This window comes from Cydia splendana, chromosome 2 (assembly GCF_910591565.1).
Source record: "Cydia splendana chromosome 2, ilCydSple1.2, whole genome shotgun sequence".
NCBI lineage: Eukaryota > Metazoa > Arthropoda > Insecta > Lepidoptera > Tortricidae > Cydia > Cydia splendana.
The window spans coordinates 16,424,065-16,446,068 of NC_085961.1; the positions used below are offsets into that span (position 1 = coordinate 16,424,065).

Below are 22,004 nucleotides of genomic sequence, written 5' to 3' on the forward strand. Positions count from 1 at the left end.
ATGTCAGCTCCCTGAGCGAAGCCGGGTACCTCAGCTAGTAGTTGAATAAAAAAAAGATTGGATATAAGATACAACATCTGCGTTCAATAAATTTTATAAACTAGGTACATCCAGTTTTTAAGTATTGCGTAAGTACGTACCCGAAGAAATTTAGGTGAGATTTTCTCTAAGAGAAAGTAAAATTATTTAATTGCAAATACCCATCCCATAATAAACTAGTTCTTTCTAATATAATGGGCTTGCAATTTTTATAGCAGCAACATTTAATGATTTATCGATCACTATCATTTAGTACGAAAAATTATTGGTCTGCCATAATTAAATTGATCACGTAAAATGTATTGGATATGTAGTGTATTATATATGTGCATAATAGTAGTGATAATTATGTTATGTTAAGAAAGGATCATTTTTGTACCCATGGATTGTTAAAATTTAAAGACGCATTTATCTAGGTACCCATAGTAAAAAAAACCGGCGACGTGCGTGTCGGACCACACATTATAATGGAGGGTTCCTTCATACAACATAATAAAATCCATACAAGCAAAGGGGCGAGTTACAATTAGAGGTAACCAGTGGGCTAGTGGTTACTAACCACTACCTAAGTATAATTATGTTTTAGAAAGTATGAATTGAAACAATATTTATTTACACTGATGAATGAAAACTACCAACATAAAAAAAAAACATGTGTAATTTGAAAAAAAAAAATGTTGATGTTTGTAACAACCTAAACAAAAGTAGGTTCTTGTGTAGGTAACTGTAAAGCATAAAATATATTATAGTAAGTATTCAATAATCTTATGAAATTCACACCCGCAACACCGTAAGCTTTTCTGGATGCCTAGCCAAAATGCTAATCGTTTGCGCCGTAGCGACCGAAATGGTAACCTCTCTCTACTATTCTTACATATTAGTGCGACACACACCCGTATTCGAACTTCAAGATATTCACAAGAGACGACACGTACTAGATCCATTCTAGATACGTTATAGTTTAGATATCAACTAGTCCTCTTTTGCAGCGCAATTCGGGCAATCAATGTCACTTTTACGTCAGATAGAGTAAGATATCTATTAGATGTGAATTGGATCTCTAAGTCATATCCTGTGGAAATCGTTCACGAGTATCTCCAGAATCGCGCAAATGTCAAATTTGACAGGTTAGATCTTAAACATATCGTTATCGTATCTTGGTGATGTCTAAAAGATAATTATGTAATAGATGTCTATTTCAAAATCCGAATCGGGCCCAGAGAGACATTATTAGCGTATCGTTCTCTACGCAGGGAACGATTGGCATCTTGGCTAGGGACCCTGGGGTCCAGGGTGCATGGAAAAGCAATCTCATTTGATAACAATATATTTATTGTTTCCGAGTAAAATGATGACTTGATGACGGACAGACAGACATAACGAATCTATGAGATTTCCGTTTTTTACGATTTTGGCTATGAAACCCTAATTATAAACTTGTTCATTACGAGTAGGTAGCCTGTATCGCCTTTCCCTACACCTTGTATTCCTTCGTTAATAGATACTGAACGGTCGCCAAATTTGACGAGAAACTCGGCTCAAAATGCCCAGTTAGGATTGAACCCACGATACTAGGCGGACTGCTAATCGTTGCGACAACGAGGCGCGCATGCGTAACGCGGATAAATAAATAAAACTATGTATGTCAGTGTGTTGACGTCGTTTAGCTTGTCGATAGGGACGGAATTGGTTAAACTTGTTTTAAAAGAAAGGTTTAAGTAAACTTTAGGCCCTTTTGAAGTTCCGGCTTTGCAATGCAATGCCAATAAAATTTACATTTGAGGTTACGACTCAAAATTTGTTGTTTTCCACATACCATAAAATGTGCCTACTTTGCTCTACACTGGGTTGATAATTGTGCTCCAACAGTTTTTATACCTATATGAAAACTATATCACAACCTCATTTAAGATTTTCAACATGACAGTAATTAATATGCTCTTCTTGAAATCGGCGTACCGATAACAATATAGCAACAGTTTTTATACCTATATGAAAACTATATCACAACCTCATTTAAGATTTTCAACATGACAGTAATTAATATGCTCTTCTTTAAATCGGCGTACCGATAGCAATATAGCAATTTTAACAAATATTTGAAACTTCGATTCTTGGAGCAAAGTAGGCACGCTATTTTTACGGTCGTGACACTAATGAAATTAAATTGTAGCTCCAATAAGGATTATCATTACAATTGGAATAAAATTAATAACTAGGTACTTATAAATTCAAAATTGATAATGACAAAACTTACAAAATTTAAGAACAATAAAAATAAATAAAAATTCAATTAATATAGTTTAAAAAAATACAAGTAAAACAAAATAATATTTTACAATAAGAATCGTCAACACGCAACAATATAAAAACAGTAAATTAAAATCTCCTAATGAGTATATTATCGTCTTTATTATAAAGTAAACAAATGACAATAAGGAACAATAACTTCAAAAAAATTCTGAATCAAAATTTCATGATCATTTCATTTCATTGAGTGTACATTAATTATATAGAGGGTTGTCCAAAAAATGCTTCCTCAATTAGATCTGTGGTCAAGAGATTATTCTATAAGTATAAACAATGAGCGGTGAGCGGCATAAGCGGTGGTAGCCGAGTGGATATGACGTCCGACTTTCAATCCGGAGGTCGCGGGTTCAAATCCTGGCTCGTACCAATGAGTTTTTCGGAACTTATGTACGAAATATCATTTGATATTTACCACTAGCTTTTCGGTGAAGAAAAACATCGTGAGGGAACCTGCATACATCTGCGAAGAAATTCAAAGGTGTATGTGAAGTCCCCAATCCGCATTGGGCTAGCGTGGGGACTATAGCCCACCCAAGCCCTCTCGCGCATGAGAGGAGGCCTGTGCCCAGCAGTGGGACGTATATAGGCTGAAATGATGATGATGATGATGATAAACAATGAGATGCCCATTCACTGGCATATCAGATTTATAATTCACGTCACCCAGCTCTTATCAATGGGGGCTCAAAAATGAATGTTCAAATAAGTAAAACAAACAAAGCGAGCGACGGTCACAGAGAGCGAAAGCTCTTATTGACACGTTGGAAAGTAGCTGTAAGAGTAAGACCTTACATTTTTTATTATCAACTTGAAAACACGACTTTGACCTCTATGGTAAAGTTATTAAAGATGGACAAGTTGTAGTCGCGGATTGGTAGCAGCGCATCAGAAATTCAGAACGTAGGCGGACCTTATCGTCTATTCGACATATTTGGGTTGAGTGTTGGTCAGTAACATTCTTGAGAAATTCTTACCAATCAATGTATTCACCAGAACTTTTAATGTAATCGCATTACACCCATGAGGTCGGTCGATCTCTTACAGGCTTCTCCATAGGCTTTTTAGAGAGAGAGGACAATGCTTTATGCATAGTTTCTATATGTAAGTTTGCCATTGAGTTGCCTGAAGTATATTTGCCTTTGCCATGATTTTTGGATTTCTCAATATTTACCAGTACCTACACCTCAAAGCACACCACAAGCAAGCTCACTGCCACAGTGAGGGAAAATGTTCAAAACATAATTTTTGAAGTTATACTTTGCTTAAGTTTAAATACTTACTGTATTTTAAGGTGTACGTTCAATCATTCAATATGCTTTTGCCAAAGATTCATTGTTTATATGAAGTATAAAGAAAAAAGATAGCGCCATATTATGTTTTGCGGTAAATGAATTATCAAATGTCATATTTTAACTATGTACCTACTGCCAAAGTGGCCGCCTAATCCACGGATGTGTCTATCTATTTATTTCCATACGTTTACTAGTTTTAGATGTAGGTACTTTTGTTTAGTAAATTTGTTACTAAGAGAAAATTTCCGTAATTTTCCAGTGAGCATGACAGACGCATAATACGGAGATGGACAATAACCTCTGCTCATCCATAAACCAGCATAGTAAGTTTTACTATCTTGTTTCCTTCCGTCAAATAGCGACCCATATTAAAGCATTGTAAATGCGACCTTAAAATCTACAGGCCTGGTCTCAACAGCTGTCGTCTCATTCGGTCAATGTAGTTACGTCCTCCTCTCCCTGTTACAGTCGCAGTATTTTCTGATTGTACTTACACTTTATCACAATAAGCCTAAGGTTGAAAATGATATGTTCCCGTGTGGATCATAAATGCCATTTAAGACAGATGTGATCATTTTACCTATACCGGCCACAAGGTTCGTACTGAAACAAAAGTTGGTCGTGGTAGCATCGTTCAACAAACCGGATCCTAAACATGGAGATGGGGATTCATTGATGGTTTTCTCAGACCAAACAGTTAAGAACCATCCTAAGATGACTTGTTATGTTTTGTGTATTTAGAAAACAGATAGAAGAGAGCAGGTTAACATCGTATACATACGGTATGTAGGTATTCAATGTTTTTATTCCCAAAACAAATCCATAACTAAATAAAATCTTACTAGAGTTAGACCAAGAAAAGTTTGCAACGATTTTGATAGCCCATGCAGTGCGAGTGTTATTTTAAACATCAAACTTCTATGAAATTATGACAATAACATTTGCACTGCGTGGGCTATCAATATTACAATATTAATAATATGATCGTTACCTATAGTAAAACAAAACGTTAAGAGCCAACGGGAGTGGTCATTTCTCCATACAAACGTACTCCTCGTTTTCCTCCGTGCCGCAATGAGAGGCGTGGCATTCAAAACTGATATCAATTAGCCAAAAAAGCAAAACGGTCCGACACAGATAATTTCATAATCATTTAGATTTCCAAATTTGGTTACGATTGGTTAAGTTTTGGAGGAGGAAACAGAGGAGTACGAAACATCGATTTTTGAGATTTTTACGCAGGATTTTTCGCCTTGTCCTTATCGCACTACTTTTAGGTGCCGCTTCCGTTAGCGAGACGGGTATATTTACCTAAAATATTTAAAACTCAGCTCCTGTTTCGTCTTAAGTTATAAATTACAATATAACTTTTACTATGATACGACCTAGAAATATTTTCTACTACGAGTGAGCCCAGCCGCAGACGGATGGGCAGACGCACATGGTGAAAAAAGTCATCGAGATTACAAGATACGCACAATCATTTTAGATGAACAGAGTTTAGAGATAGAGTAGGTATGATGACCAATGGTTCCGCGTAACTCATAACTCATAACCGTGTACTATTATTTTAATGCTTGAAATTATTGTATAAAAAGGCTAATAGCTCATACGTATAAATAGTAAACAGCGAGACGCAATAATTCCTGTTTGAAGTGGATTAGAGTACCAACGAGCTCGTTAGTAGCTAAACTACTAAACTTAATTGCAATCTGGCTTTCAGGGTAGCTCCATGCCGGCTGCCACACAAACGGATAGATCTGAAACTCATATTGATTCAGATACCCCGCCTTAACAATATTAATCTTCTAGAAAGAATAAAACAATGATAGGTACCTACTTAAGATGCCAGCGAACCGTTGTGTATGACCGTACTTATCGAACGAGTGAGCGAAGCGAACGAAGTTCTTAAATTCAACTTTGAACACGCGGCTGGCTAGCGGCACGTCCCGGCATTTCGATGTTTTTAAGCCGAACTGTTAGAAGATAGTTTGATACTCAATAAATAAAGTAAATTTGTTCTTATTTAAATGAAATTGGGTAAACATGTAGTCGAGGGCATTATATTTTAGTCATTAAATTATGAGCGGGCTCGATCAAGAGGTTATTGAGCTAGAAAAGCTTAGAAGCCCAAAAAGCTGTTTGTGAGGGGGCTTGCTATTCTGGTCATTTTATTTGCAAGAAAGTATGGTCGAGTTTGGTATCAAATGAAAGTGCTCGGCTTACACTTTTATAATATCGTTTTTAAATTTACCATTTTGAAATAATTAGCAAGATAAACATAAACATAATATAGGTATTTGACATTTGACAGGAAATATTTCGGCTTACCACAGATACAGTTTATTTTCTATATGGTGACTTAAATCTATCAGTTAAGGGCTCCACAGACCTGGCAATAGTTGCAATAAATCCACGCGATTTTTGATCCAATGCCGCCTATAGTGCGACATAAAATAGTAGAAATTAAATAAAATGGAATTCAAAAATGTCCATACTAAATTGTTGCCATGTGTAAGCATTTTACGTCAAAAATGTGACAGTTACGTAGAAAGTGGCGCCCTCATTTATTAACCGACTTCCAAATCTCAAAAGGAGGAGGTTATCCATTCAATTGTGTGTTATTAGGGTTCCGTACCTCAAAAGGAAGAAAACGGAACCCTTATAGGATCACTCGTGCGTTTGTCTGTCTGTCCGTCTGTCACAGCCCATTTTCTCCAAAAGTACTGGACCAATTAAGTTAAAATTTGGCACACATGTAAATTCGTGACCCAAACACGAATATCTTACGTAAACAAATGAATTTTAATCATGGAGGCCACTTTTGGGGGGTAAATGAGTAAATTAAAAAATGTTTTTTAAACTATATCGTGTTACATATCAAATGAAAGTGCTCATTTTAAGAATGTCAATATTTATATTTTTTGTAATTTTAAAATAAATACTAAACAACTGGGTCTAAAATAATAAAAAATACATTATAGTTCTTTACCTATAGATGACAGGAAAACCTATTAGAAATGTGCAGTCAAGCGTGAGTCGGACTAATTAGTTAGTTTTTGATCTGACCCCTAGGGGTTTTTTAAAGGCAATTCACTCGCGTTTCACATATAAAAAATACATTGTTAAAAATTGGGTAATGTACGGACCCTTGGAACGCGAGTCCGACTTGCACTTGACCGGTTTTTTTTAATGTTTGTTACTCCATATCCCCGTCATTACTGGACCGATTTTGAAAATTCTTTATTTGATTGTATGTATATACATACAGATTGGTCCCGTTTTTGTCAAAACCCAGTTCTGATGATGGGATCCATGAGTAATCGAGGGAACTCCTCAAATCTTAAAGGCATGCATATAGTGATTTATTTGTTTTTATCAACAAATCAATCATATACATTCAAAAAAGTGACATTTGATGAAGTGGAACTGCTGATGATGATCAGAACGGAACTCTTCAACGACGCATAGTTCACGTTTAGCGATTTGTCCTCTTCGTTATGTTTGTTAAGTAAGTTAAGTTTTTAAGCCACATTTTTGTCAAGCTCGAGTTCTGATAATGGGATCCATGAGGAATCGAGGGAACTCCTCAAATCTTAAAGGCATGCGTATAGAGATTTTTGAATTTTCATCAGAAAAAAAGCATTTTCATTAAAAACTGTCGCATTTGATGGAGTGGAACTGCTGATAATGATCAGAACGGAACTCTTCAACGACGCGTAGTACACGTTTGGCGATTTCGAATTTCGATTTTGACGGAGCTGGCCCTGGACCCAGACCTGAACCTGGATCCGGGCTCTTATCTGGACCTGAACCCGGACCTGGACCTGGACTTGGACCTGGACCAAGATCTAGACCTGGACCTCGACCTGGACCTGGTCCTGGACCCGGAACTGGACCCGGACCCGGACTCGGACCCAGACTCAGACCTTGACCCGGAAAACCACTGATACCTAAACTAAATAAACCACTATGATTACCTACCATAAAAGTAAGTAGGTGCAACAAAATCGCTCTATATAATTTTTGCCAAACCGCGAGTTCTCAGTTCGGGGCGAACTACTAGTATAATATGAAGAAAAAACTCTACAACCTACTGATTGACTGAAAGGTAGTTAGGCGTGGGAGGTAAAGTCTAAGGGTGGTGTTTGACGGGTTAGGGGTAGGGGGTTTGAGGGGACGGTGCGTTGATGGGTCGGGAACTGAGAGATCGAGGTGTTGGGAGTTGAGGGGTCGGAGGTTGGGGTTGAGGGGTCGGGGGTTGGGAGTTCAGGGTCGAGAGCTTCAGTGATCAGAGGTTGGGGGTTGTCAGGCTAAGGGTTGACGGCTAGGGCCAGACTGGATTTAGGGACAGGAATGGCAACCCAGAAGGGCTCGAGAAAAACTCTGAACATTCATATTTAGTTTTTTATTCATACGCCATGTGTCACTCGTAAGCTCTTAACAATGTGGGCCATTTTATTTATAGTTGTACACTACACGTTTTTTAGATTTGGTAATCTTTATTTTATTTCTACTCAGAATCACGAGCATTATGATCCTAATAGGAGAATTTATTTGGTAGGTATTCGTTCTATATTAACAGATTTTCTTAAATTGTCGGAAGGGTCTCTGTCTCTACATTTTAGCTTGGGCTCCGCACAAGACGTGTCTCAAAAATGTCCGGTACCATGTCTGTGTACCACTTGCCACTTCTCAAAGTCAATTTAGTTGAGCACATGGAGGTCTTATCTTTTCAGCCGTTATGCTTATGTAAGGTGGTGGTATTACTGGTGCTCGATGCGGTCCCAGTACATGTCATCTCGAAACTTAAGTCATTGTTTATAAAATATATATGTATGTTAGTCTGTAAGTAAGGTATTTGTAATATGGGCCTTGTTGCCTGACTTAAAACTTAAATAAATAAATTGTCAATAGAGGTGACAGCAGGGTGTCACATATTGGGCATTAGCATGTCGAGCATTAGTACCACCACCTTAGGTATAGTTTTAAAAATAATTTGTAGGATATACCGACATCTAGCCACCTAACTCTAAAGTAACTTAGATTGGTCGCGGCAAAGCGGTTGCATGTCCAATTTGTTCGATCAGCGCTCGTCTAACTAGTGTTCAGATACGAGAACTTCTTCATTATAACATTAAGGAGTAGCTCCAATACCTAAATAGGTAGACTAGATTCTTGTTTTTGTAATATTAAAACTACAGACAGTAATAAGACGCGAAATAATAAGTTCACGGAAATGAATAAGTAATAGATAACTATACATATAAGTATTTATATGTATAATAATGTGTCTTTCGAAAAAAATGGTAAAGTATGTGATTAAATTAGTACCTACTGATATAATTATATGTGATATTGGGTTTTTATCCATGTATGGAATGAGCACACTAAGCTTTTGGGTAGTAATCACTTTTTCAAGTGGAGCTAGTGTCAGCTAAGTACGGAAACTTGGGTAAGCATGAACATTGAAGAGCCGGGATACATAGTAGAATCTCCTAGAAACATATCCGGGGCGGCGGCACGCGACTCGCTCGCTAGCTGTCGCTTCTCTAAAAGATAGTGCAAGAGTCTAAACGAAAACTACATTGATAAAAGCGCACCCATCATTTATTAATAAAAAACATGGAATGTGATATATTTCCGTTCTGAATCGACTGCCTAAAGAAATAAACATCATCACCTAATATTTTAATTTTAACGTCATTATCCATCAAATGATTATACTTAATTTTTAGCTACACACTGATAACAACTAGTTGAAGAGTAGGTACATGTGTATTTCGATATCCGCGCACTCAGCTCAAGTGAACGCACATGCGACGCGTGCTGCGCAGACGCAGTGACAACAGCCCACTTGCGCGCATCCTACTCGCGACCTTGCCGACCGACATCGCCCCAAGTTTTCACTTCCTCTTGGAAAAAAAATAGTTTAAACACGACGTAGATTTTGATACGGATGTCGGCCGCTTTGGTATGTGATACAACTCGGCTACTGTCAGATAAGTTTATCTGTTACTTTTATTTCTGCTGGACGCTTGTTTACGCCAATTGAGTACTTCATGTTAATATTAATTCGAAGTGTGAGTGCATGCTGCACTCGTTGACTGCATTCGACTTTGCGATTAGGTAGTGGTAGTGGCATTGGGGTTCCAAGCCGTGGCCGGCCCACCACGTGACGCTTTACTACTTCATGCGAAATATCGACGGAGCTAAACATAAAAGAATAACGCACCGTTAATGTACGGATGTAGTGCATTATCCTTGACGGCAATATTTTCACGGAAACTTACGAACGTATCATGATATTTCAAACAGTCTAACGGCCCGATTCGAACTTTAAGACGTTTCTTCAAACAAAAACGTCACTTTTGACACTGACATATCTAATCCATATCGTTTCTAGACGTAATATTGGACGTATCCTAAAGTTCGAATCGGGCCGCAGTACAAAAAGTACTAACGTTGCCTGAAGTTGCATTACAAATACGAACGTTTCCGAGAAATTACGATGGTAGAAGATCAAGCGCTACATCTGAAACTGTAGGTAAAGGGACAACGCTGCACTTATGGAAGTCTAAAAGTGAAATGCAGTAACTATTGATAAGCTTTTTCCTTAGTCCTGTTCTGTTGCGAATTGCGAAGCTTGTTTACAAATGACGTTCGGCATCGACTATTAAAATTGCTGATGTTTAATCGCAATTAACAGTCGCTATTGGATGGCTGACATTGCGAAAGCCGGCTTATACAGGAGGCCGTATAATAGGACCGACGGGGAAACTCACGCTTTCTTGAATAATATTTTGTTTTAATTCATTCTCAGATCCCTGGTTCTATGGTCTTTTTGTGTCTTCTGAATGGCAGTAGACAGAGAATAGATAGTAGTAATTACGCGATGTCTCCTAATAATACTATATAGGTATTACTATGATCTAACACTTTCTAAAATTTGCTGAATTGCATGTACTTATCATAAATTATAATGAAAAAGCGTACCTAATACCTATACTTAGTTTGGGTTACTTATGTCAAGCTTTAGCTTTGGCTAAATGCGTTTTTTTTTCATCGTAGATTATACGCCATCTGAGCTTAACTGCAGTACTGTAACGAAGTACTATCTGTGTTTTATCAAGCAATTGCTTATTAGTGGTTATCGACCGCATTCTAGTTTCATCGCGTATGGAATTCAATGACAATATTAAAATTATGAGAATTATACAACAATGTTATTTTTTCTTTTAGAGCTGCTGATTTGCTGAATAAATGCTAGAATTATTTGTTTAGTAACATTAAAGTACTACCTAAAAATTATATTACTATGTATTCTGGCTGTTAACTATTTATTGATGATGATGAATGATGATAGGTAGGTACTATGTGTTCTGAAATTTGTAATCCAGTATTTACCTTAACGAATAAGTCTAATAACCATGTTTAATATGCGTCATGGGCTATAGAAACGTACGCTTTAATAGAGTCATTTGAACAAAGAGAGGCATTGTGTAGGTATGTGTTGAATAGAAGGGTGACGAAGGGTTGGCGTAGAGAACAAACGGGTCACGGGAACTAACAGTCGTTTTATATATGTATATCATTAATTATTAATGAAGCCTATGTGTATGCGTGATGGGTCAAACAAAAAACTGTGTTCACGAGTTTCCTGTAGACATACCCAAAAGTTAAGGTCTATAAATTTAATTATCTTATTTAACCCTTATCTACATGAAAAGGTACCTACTCCTTTTATTTAGATGAGTATGATAAAATCATTACTTACATGCCCACAAGCTGTTAACTATTTTCCACAGAAGAAAAAACTTGTGTGTTCGTCAGAACTATACTGTTTAGTATCTCTATGTAAGTTTAGTACCTACCTATTTACACCATATAAAATCCTAATACAAATGGGCCAGTGAGAGAAGAAGTGAAACTACCTACTTATAGCTAGGTATGTACCTACACACAGTTTAAATACAAATTAGGAATTTGTAACAACAAATGCTAGGTGTTGGAATGTCAGATGATAGTTATATTATACACTTAGACACTACACACTTTGAGCATTTAGTAACTGTCGTTTTCTGTACAAAACAGTCTGCCGATTTTTGCGGGGGAGGGGACACGTCAAATGTAGATAAACGTCAGTCCATACAAAAGTTTGCACAATTGTGCAAGGTTTTCGGCGGAGGGGTATATAAGCTCATAAAGGTGACTCCGGTTATTACATTCTCTAAGCCTACACAAGTACACACGATACAGAAAATAATAGCTACCCAATACAATATGTCTAAATATCAGTTTTGTGACAGGTCAATAGCCACTATCAAAATCACCACAATACCAAAATCAGCAATTGAACCAGGTGAGATGGGCGGATAGTATGTCTACAGAGTATAAGCTTGAGTGTGGTGTGAGGCAAGGAGGGCTTACGTCTCCCAAGCTTTTTAACCTCTATGTAAATAAACTGATAGACGAACTGAGTAGCACATATACAGGCTGCTATATACATGGTGTTTGTGCCAATAACCTTAGTTATGCGGACGATATGGTGCTGCTCAGTCCGTCTTTCAGTGCCCTTAGGAAACTGCTTGCGGTTTGTGAGACGTATGCACATGGATTGCAGTACAACCCAAAGAAAAGTCAGGTGCTAATGTTCAAGGCTGGTAGTTACACGCCAAGCTCTGTACCCCCTGTACTGGCATGGAACCACACTGTCTGTTGTGGATAAATTGAAATATCTAGGGCATATCATAACGCAAGACCTTAATGATGACCTAGATATAGAGCGGGAGTGCAGGGCATTGGCTGTAAGGTCTAACATGCTCGCTCGCAGGTTTGCTCGATGCTCTAAGAGGTAAAAATTGTGCTTTTTAAAGCTTTCAATCCATCATTTTACTCGAGCAGCCTGTGGGTGAAGTATACGAAAAAAGCCTTAAATGCCCTGCGCGTGCAGTATAATAATGCACTCAGGTAAATTTTTTAAAGGGGGTGTTTTTTCGACATTTGTATGGCAATTTTTTATTTTTGAATAATCTGATGTATAATCATCGTTTTAGGAAGGGTTCTTAACAACAAAAAATATACTGTACGAGGCACCTCTGTACTTTTTATAGTTAGCTATCGATGTTATATGGATGTTTAAATATCGACATTTGTATGCCACTATTTAGCCATTTGTAAGGCGCTTTTGACATGTATAATGCATTTTTTCGACATTATATGGCAGTATCAACATGTATATGCCACTATTTATTATTTTTGTTGCATTTATAAGACCCTGACGACGTTTGTATGGCACCTTCTCAACATCTGTATGACACTGTGTCGACATTTGTATGCCACAATCGACATTTTTACGGTCAAAATAGCCGTATAAATGTCGCCATACAAATGTCGCGACATGTCGCCAATAATATTTTTAGCGATATTTCCTACACAATACAACCGATTCACTTATTTATTTTACTATATAGTTTAACACTATATTTACAACTATTATTATAAAATAAACATTTTTGTTTCAACTATGTACCAACGTATTAAGCGTCCATACAAATGTCATTGTAGTCGTACCAAAATACATCGAAAGAGATTCTTACCTGTTTTTAAATAAATTAAACTGTTTCCGCGTCTACATTCGATGTCAATCGATACCCAACTAACCGCACTATTGCGTCGTAAATTTAATCTAACCGTTATTCAATAGACAAAGAAGATTATAGGGGGTATATTTAAGTCATAACAAAACAGGTGCTGCGCGGGACAGCGATAAAAAAGCTTCCCTTGTTTTATTAAATAACGCATTAATTTATCAATATGATTAAATCAATTCTCTAGAAAACGCTCTTTATAAAAATACAAAGTTGTTTATAATACGTTGCCTACATCCAAAGTTATGATTTTTTTTATTGCGCTATGCCGCCACTGGGACACGCGAAAAACGGCAAATTTCGCCGTTTTTGAAACTTCAAATGCGATTTTGTCAGGAACTAATAATATTTTAGGAACATTTGTGTATGATTTTTAAAGCTATAAGCATTGAATGAAAATATATACATACCCAGTCTATTAGTCCTATGGACTTCGAGTTTTAGCCGTGGGACAGCAAAAAATGCCTATTTGAAAATTGACCCACTCAGAATGTTGTTGGGGCTGCCCACATGGTGTAGCGCATCGCGCATGTTCGCCGAGGCCCATACAGACGATTTCCATGCGGTTATGCGAAAGAGAATCGTCTCGATGATGGGTCGGCTTAGGAGCAGTACCAACAGCATTCTGGATGTCATTGCAGAAAGGCCTGATAATCCTATACTGGCGCATTGGATTCGCCAAGTTATAGGGTTTCTTAAATTTAGAAAATAGTTTAGAATATAGTTTAATATATGTACATATACTTGGTGTAAAAATTAACATTAGTTCAATAGGTCTTTATTATTTCGGAGTAGGAATCTGTTTACTCGAGCCTTTTCCCACGTTCTCGGCTTGAGGACGAGTTTCACCGGACACATTGTTTATCTAAATTTCTTTTGGTTCTTAGTACAAATACGAGAATGACTAATCATCGGAAGAGTTATTTGCGAAACCTTGTCGAAAGTCATGTTTCGTTTGGATTTTATTGTTAGTTGAGCGGTATGTAATATATTAAAAAGTTAAAATTGTGTAAATATCAGTTTATTTTACCTTAAAATGTGTACAAGCTTACAATAATATTTGTTTAAAGTATGAACATTATTTGCATTTACAATACGATTGTTTTTATATTTATTTCCCTAAAGGGGCATTTGCTAATACGTGTTTTTGATATATAAATTAAGGACCTATCTATGTTTTCAATAATTAAAAAAAATCACATCATTGGGTAACGAATTGAAAAAAATATGGGAATCGATAGCTCTTGAGGCTCTCTATCATTGGCTTTTAACACCGTGTATAATGCAGTAAAAGCTATTAACTTTTAATTATAAACAACGAATAAAACAGCTCTAATGGTGTCTTCGGTTACTGGGATAGTTTGTTCATTAAATAAAACAATTAATCCGTTCTAATTATTTGATTTCATTAAACAGCATTTTTAAGTTTTATAAATGACACTAGCGGCCCGCGCGACTTCGCACGGGTTACACAAAATTATATAAAACCATCCACAAGAATCACTCTATTGATAGGTGAAAACTGTATGAAAATCCGTTCAGTAATCGTTTTTGAGTTTATCGCGAACATACATACATACAAACAGACAGACGCGGTGGGGACTTTGTTTCATAAAGTGTAGTGCTAGTGATATTCCAGTTGTACAATAATTATACACATTGATTTTAGATAAATATTCATTTATGCCTAATTTAAGTTAGGTACGTAGGTAAGCAAATGTACGCTCATACATATTCAGTGAAAGTAAAAATGAACTTTCTTTCATCAGGAAAACAAGGACGGTAATTGTTGTTCGCTAAGCTGTTCGAATCGGAAAGTAAATCCTCAAAATATGTATGTATATTGCGTACTATCTTTCAAACCCGATGGGTACGGTGACAATTGTTTTTTTTTACATGAAGTACAAGCCGTTGACGTTTCAGACCAATCCTTTATATTATAAAAAAAAATAACTTGAATCCCAAAAGGATTTAAAAGTCGGTTTTCTTTTTTCTTGTAAAAGGTTTTATTTAATAATTGTGTTGATATGTGTAGGTTCAGTAGGTAACGTACTTGTGATATCAGACTAAAGTTTTTTTTAAAATATTGTCTTTATGTTAATGAAATCATTGTGTTTTTCACATATTCACACCCGATATAAAGTTAAGAAGAAAATTATTTTTAATAAATAAAGAATTAATATTAACTTATTAATATAATCATCAGTCTGTCTTAGCCTCAGATATTTCCATAAAACATACGTTTGATGCTTTATTATTTTATTAATTATTTTAGGGAGAAAATATACCTAGGTACATATCTTATTTTTGTGCATAAACTAGCGTGGTAACGCACCGGGTCTTAAAGCAATATACGAGTAGGCTGTTTCAGTATAAAAGTAAACATTTTAGGGAAGTAGGTAGGTACCTACTCTTCTTAGAACTATCTATGAAGTAAAAGTAAAACACTTTGAGAGCTATAGTAATATAGATTACCTATATAATAATATATTAATATCTTTATTTATTTTTCTTCTTAAGTTAGGTCGTTTATAACATGAATATACTTAAAAGTAAAATACAAAAGCACATAAAAATACATATAAACACATTATAAAAAAACCTAATCTAGGGTACCGCCGGCAGCGGGGCAAGGCCCCATATATTCCATATACATAATATAACAAAAATGTACCCAATAGTGTCTTTATCCGTGAGAACACTGCATAATTAGTTTCACCAAATGTCGTTACTATAAAAGCTTTCTACATGTGAAAATAATAAAATGTAGTTTACTACCAATTGTTACTTTTTAACATGCTTTCTTGCGGTTTGCTATCTCGGAGAAATTAACACACTACTCGTAGGTACACAAATATGTACAACCCATTTTTGTAATTTTGTATGTACCTATATCTTCTTCACGATAGTTGTCATGGTTGACGAATGATGTTGATGAATTAGGAACATTACATATTGTTACTTTTCTGTAAAGACCATCAAGTAGGTCTACATAAAAATCCCGACGGTTATTTTAGGGCTGAAAGTAAAGTCTCAATGGATTTTTGCTATTCGGATCGTCACAGGACAAAACGCTTAGTTAGGTAACTTATTATTCTAATCAAGTTTATGGGAAAGTAAAATCGTAACAGATCGTTTTTCAGCTAGTCTCAGATATTGTACCTAATAAACGTTAAGACGTTATTAGGTACAACGTCTGAGACTAGCTGAAAAATTACATGGACACATTATGAATGGAATTCATTCATAAAGTGGCCATGTACTTACGTTGTACTTTGCGGCTGGGTATATCTAAAGTATCTATGTACCTACTTACCATTAGTTATACCATTCTCTAACAGCATTAGGGATAAACAGCGACCCTTAAGGTTTGACAGGCACGTATAAAATTTAGCGACGTTATTAAAAAAAGTTTAGTGGCTTTTATGATATTAATTGAATTGGAACGCCTAATTCACATGTGTTATATAACCCTAGAAACTTACTATACTTACCTATTTATATCCTGCAAGGCACATATAATACTAGTGATTGTTACATTAATAATTCATAATGCTGCAAACTTTAAATTTCTAAATATGAGAACATTTAGAACAATACCTCATGCGATTCAAAATACCAAATAAAAGGAAAAATATTAAAACCAAAAAAAAATATTCTAGACATGATTTTTTGGTGTTAACATAGCCTTTAAAGATATTATTACGTTGAATGACCTGTTTCGAAACATGAAAATATGCCACTTTCTATTCTTAGAGTATGTTGTCATGATTGGATAATAAGAACAAATTAGACAAGAATGTTATTGTTTCACGAAATTATAGTACCTACCGGCAGAGTTCATTTACATCGAAGTAGAGTTCAAAAATTAAGATGAAAGGGGACGACTGCCTAAAAACCGGTTTTCCATACAAATGTAGGTATTCCCCATTTCCCTCCCTGGATATTAACATTATATGTAGAAAATAACACAATTTTATGTATTTTAATCATAGCTATGCCCGACTGACAAACCATGGGATTACTTGTCAAGCGGATCCCAGGCTTCCATGAGCCGTGGCAAAATGCCGGGATAACGCGAGGAAGAAGAGCTATGCCCGACTGTTTGATTTTTAGGGTTCCGTACCCAAAGGGTAAAACCGGTACAACGGGACCCTATTACTAAGACTCCCCTGTCCGTCTGTCTGTCACCAGGATGTATATCATGAACCGATACAGTTGAAATTTTCACAGATTCATTCATTTTATCAAATACCTAAAATGAAAAGTTTGCTTACAAGGAAAATGTTTATTATATCCCTTATCATTGTTGAAAGAAAATGTGGTTTCTAAGTCAGTGCGTGCCTACATATAATTAATTAAATTGTAAAGGGCAATGTGCTGATTCGTTCAGGTTACTTCATTCATCACTATTAAATTCAACTCAATCAGTTCGGAAATTTGGTATGTATGTAGGCAGACTTTCTCTGGGTGAAACGGAGTGGGGGCGACCTTGTTAGAGGGAGGCTGGCTGGCACCTGCGCCTGAGTTTACACTTGTCACTAGCCCGCCGCGCGGAACCGCCGCGCCAGACATACAAACACGCCGGTACGCACGTGCTCGCACTATATTTTCAGTGGGATTTTTGTGACTGTGTGTGTTGGACTGTGTGGTGGTTTGCTGTTTAAACTTTGGAAGATTAAAACGTATGTATTTAATTATTTATTAGTCATCATAAGTATCAAATGAAGTACCTTTTCTTGTGCACGGCTACAGATCCCAATATAGGTATATACCTATAGGTATATAAGAAATCTGCATATGTATATGTGTGTAATGGAGATCAAGGAATCAGACCGCAACGAGGTTTTAATATTCACGATCTTTAATATCCGTGACTGCTAAAGTACTTCATTATTGACATTGTAAAAGGAAAGTGAATTAGGACAGTTTCCAGAGCGGGTCGCCGCGCCGCCCGCCCATGTGCTGTGCGCACGAGAGGCGCTTAATTGGTAGGTATAAACTTTAATTCCGGCTCTTTACGAAAATACTTACTATGAAGTATCTAGTGACTCCTCATAAACGTACCTAGTTAGGGTTGTACATGTACAACATCTTTGTTATATTACAAGTGTAGGCAATTATTGGGCATTTAAAAAACAATTATAATTAGAGGTGGCGCATCGGGTACTTAGATAATTGTGATTACATATTACTGATAACATTGGTGACCTGGGGGTAATTAAGTACCCCCACGGGGTAGAACTGGTATACTTCAATGAAGTATCAGATGGTTAGTAGGTAGGTATCTAGAACTTATTTGTAATTAGATTGTATTATTGAGCGCTGAGTAGTTATTTCAAATCTTAATTTGAAATAACTACTCAGCGCTCAATAATTGACCTTAGTCAAAGCCGTCAAAGGGGTGACAATATTCAAAAGGTTAAAATTCAGTATCGTTCGGTTAACTTTGTGGATGTTAACTATGTTACCTTTATTGTTTTATTGCAGATTGACATTGCTTAATAATTATGACTAATAAGTTGTTTCGCCCGAGTGCATTTCCGCTCCGCTTACAGCGGTAGACAACTGCGGTGAACACGCAACCTTGGCCTATTGGCCGAGTGCGTTCACCAGCACAGGGCACGACTTCTAGCGGAAAATGCAGGCTCCTCGCTGTGCATCCTCGTTTAGCTATACGTACATACATGATATGTATGTACAATTATGTATACATGTTAAAGCGAATCTTGAAATAGGTATCTACGTGCAACGCTTATAAATAGTGGAGTTTAGCTCTCACAGGATATAATGTCCTACAATTATTGAGGTGATCCGTAACATTGCCACAATCTTTGGATTTATTCTCAAGAGAAATGTATCCACATTAAAATTTGTATATTGACTGTTACAACAACTGTAACAGTTAAAACAAAACTAGTAGGTACCTACGTTTATATAATACCTATAATTAGGTAGTTATAAAGTGTGGACGCTAAGCACGAAGAGTTTCGTACATTGACCCGCCATTTCCTTTCTCTATCGCACGCGCATAATTATATTGGTTTCCCGCTCTCACAGTGACATTGACCGCTGGCATATGGGCGGAACAGAAATAGGATAAAGATAGGAACAGGCAGGTCAATGAACGAAATTCTGCATGATTTGCGTCCTTACTTTACTAATTTGTTTGTTTTATTGGTTAGGTATGGCTAATATTATAAAAACAATCGAAGGAATGCTCTTATGATGCATTGTCGCTGATATATATGTCGCAGTCGGATCGTATAATCCGCCGTATTACATTACAGCTAGCCGTTTTCAAAAACAGGGGCGTTTTGAAATGCGGCGGTTTAACAATTAGCCGGATTGAATGCGGCTGAATGAGAATCCGCCGGAATGTATTCGGCGCCATACGTTCTTCAACACGGCTAGCCGTAATGTAATACAGCGAGTCATTAGCCGCCGCTTTGACAGTTTTTAGTTCCCATTTTTAACACCCGTGGCGCTGCCTGACAAACACTGGGGTGTCCATCAAATCTGGAGTTCGTCGGACTGTTTCTTTTCAAAAAACATTTCTTTCGCAACTTAACTAGACGGAGCCCCGCTTCGCGGGGCTCCTATTTCTGAGCGGTTTGCCCTTCGGGCATCTGAAGCTACCTAACGAACCTAACCTACCTACCTATTGATTTAGTGAGACGTCCGTGAAAACATTACACTTTGGGGAAAAAAGCGTAGGTAGGTAAGTAGGTTAGGTTCGTTAGGTAGCTTCAGATGCCCCAAGGGCAAACCGCCCAGAAATAGGAGCCCCGCTTGCGGGGCTCCGTCTATTTAAGTTGCGAAGGAAATGTTTTGGAAAATAAACACATGTAGTGCGGTGGGACCATGGTAAAAATAAATTAAATTGCAAACATTGTCAAACTCCGGTTACGTAGGCGACCGAAAGAACTGGTCACTCTACAATCTAAAATAGTAGTACGATGCGGCTAAACGTTGGCCGCCTTATTGAAGAACGTATCGCAATGACAATCCGGCTAATCGTCGAACCGCCGCATTTCAAAACGCCCCTGTTTTTGATAACGGCTAGCCGTAATGTAATACGGCGGATTATACGATCTGACTACGACATATATACCTAGCCATTTGTTACTTATACATACATATACTTACTTACTTAACTATAGGTAAGAATATGTTTGTAATTGTATTCACATCAATAAAATGATAAACTTAAATAAACAAATATTACTATGCGGTATAACTAAAACGATATATAGTTTAATTTGTTTTTTTTTTTGGATTCCTATTTGTACACTAGCTACTTACCTACTTATTTTCCACCAACTTATTACTATTTAAATCGTCTTGATTAAATTACATGCTCAATTTTACAGGTATCATTCGGATCATTTAAGCGTTTACTTTAAAATTTTCTACTCCATTTAGCAGTTAACCTGCGGGTTCACAATCATTCAGAATTGTCATCGCATCAAATAGTCCTATTCCATTCTCACTTGCTGCTTGAGTAAAGGATGGCGTGATATCTCGTTCATTTCCATATAGTCAAACGTTTTCGTAACTAAAGGTTATACGGGTAATGAATTTAACAATATCGGCCTTTAATTAGAGGAATCAAAGATTTTTTAAGGGTAATTATGGAATCAAAAATTATAGAGAGGGATATTAGTTATTACATTTATGTAATTTTGTTCGTACAGAAAGTGTGTTAGTGGGGATTTTGACTGAGAATAGGTAATTAAATAATAAGGTACGTTGACACGGGCGTGGGAAAGGCGAAGGTATTGTTTCGTTTTGAATGTCGCCTTAAAGGTCACAAGACAAGAGAGAAAATAAACAAGAATTGTGAGGCGTCAATAAAATTTCCAAAGAGAGTCACTCTCGAAAATTGACAATGAAAATAATAATACGCTATAGATAGCGTCAAGCTTTCCTTTAATACCTCCCGCTGGTAACGAATAGCGGGCGATTTACTTGCTCAAAATATACGTCTGCTTTTTATTACTGCGGTAAGTAGGTATTACATTTTCTCAGATATTATCACATTTTGATTCATTGATGAAATATTTCGAACGCTTTTATTATTAGCGATCACAATGTAACGTACGCTTGTACCTACATAATATGATGTAAGTTGTTTTTTGACTTTAGTTCTCTATTAATTCGTCTACACAAAAAATCAAATAAATTTCATAAAAAAAGTTAGGTTATCACGCGTAGGTACTTATGAAGCTTCCGTGGACAAACCAAAGATAACAAACACTCAGACGTTTCAGACTCATTATGATCATACAGAATCTTGGCATTATTCATTCTGGAGAAGGAATTGTCGTTTGGTCAAAATGCTGATGCCCTTTTGGCTATAAAAATACATAAATAAAGAAATTTTCCTTTTTTTAAGCCAAAGCTGAAACTTATAGTACAGACAGCAACACTCCCAGCTGTACATCGGTGGACCTTATTACAAAAGGCATAAGGTCCACCGATGTACAGCTGGGAGTGTTGCTGTCTATACCTAAGCAGAGAGTGAAACTATGAAGCGATCTCCGTCTGGTGGTCATGGGGTCAAGTACCCCCGTGAAATGTAGCTTAGCGCGGGCGTGCATGAGCGGACGTGAGCGTGACCAAGCGAGCCCGCGACGGGCCCGCTGCGCAGTGTGAATGCTCGGCAGCGGGTCCTACGTAGTCTGTAAGTCAGTATTAAGGTCCATTTTGT

At 36.8% G+C, this 22,004-nt stretch overlaps 1 protein-coding gene and 1 pseudogene across 1 annotated transcript in view; both read left to right on the top strand.

Annotated features, from left to right (window-relative positions):
- The first annotated feature begins 12,009 nt into the window (after positions 1-12,009).
- On the top strand, positions 12,010-14,003 carry LOC134800343 (uncharacterized; annotated as a pseudogene).
- Positions 14,004-17,618: 3,615 nt separating this feature from the next.
- Positions 17,619-22,004, top strand: part of LOC134805060 (uncharacterized) — a 35,256-nt gene continuing 30,870 nt past the window's right edge. Inside the window, exon 1 of the mRNA XM_063778348.1 lies at positions 17,619-17,976. The gene's annotated coding sequence lies outside the window, so the exon portion shown is untranslated. The remainder of the gene's footprint in view (positions 17,977-22,004) is intronic.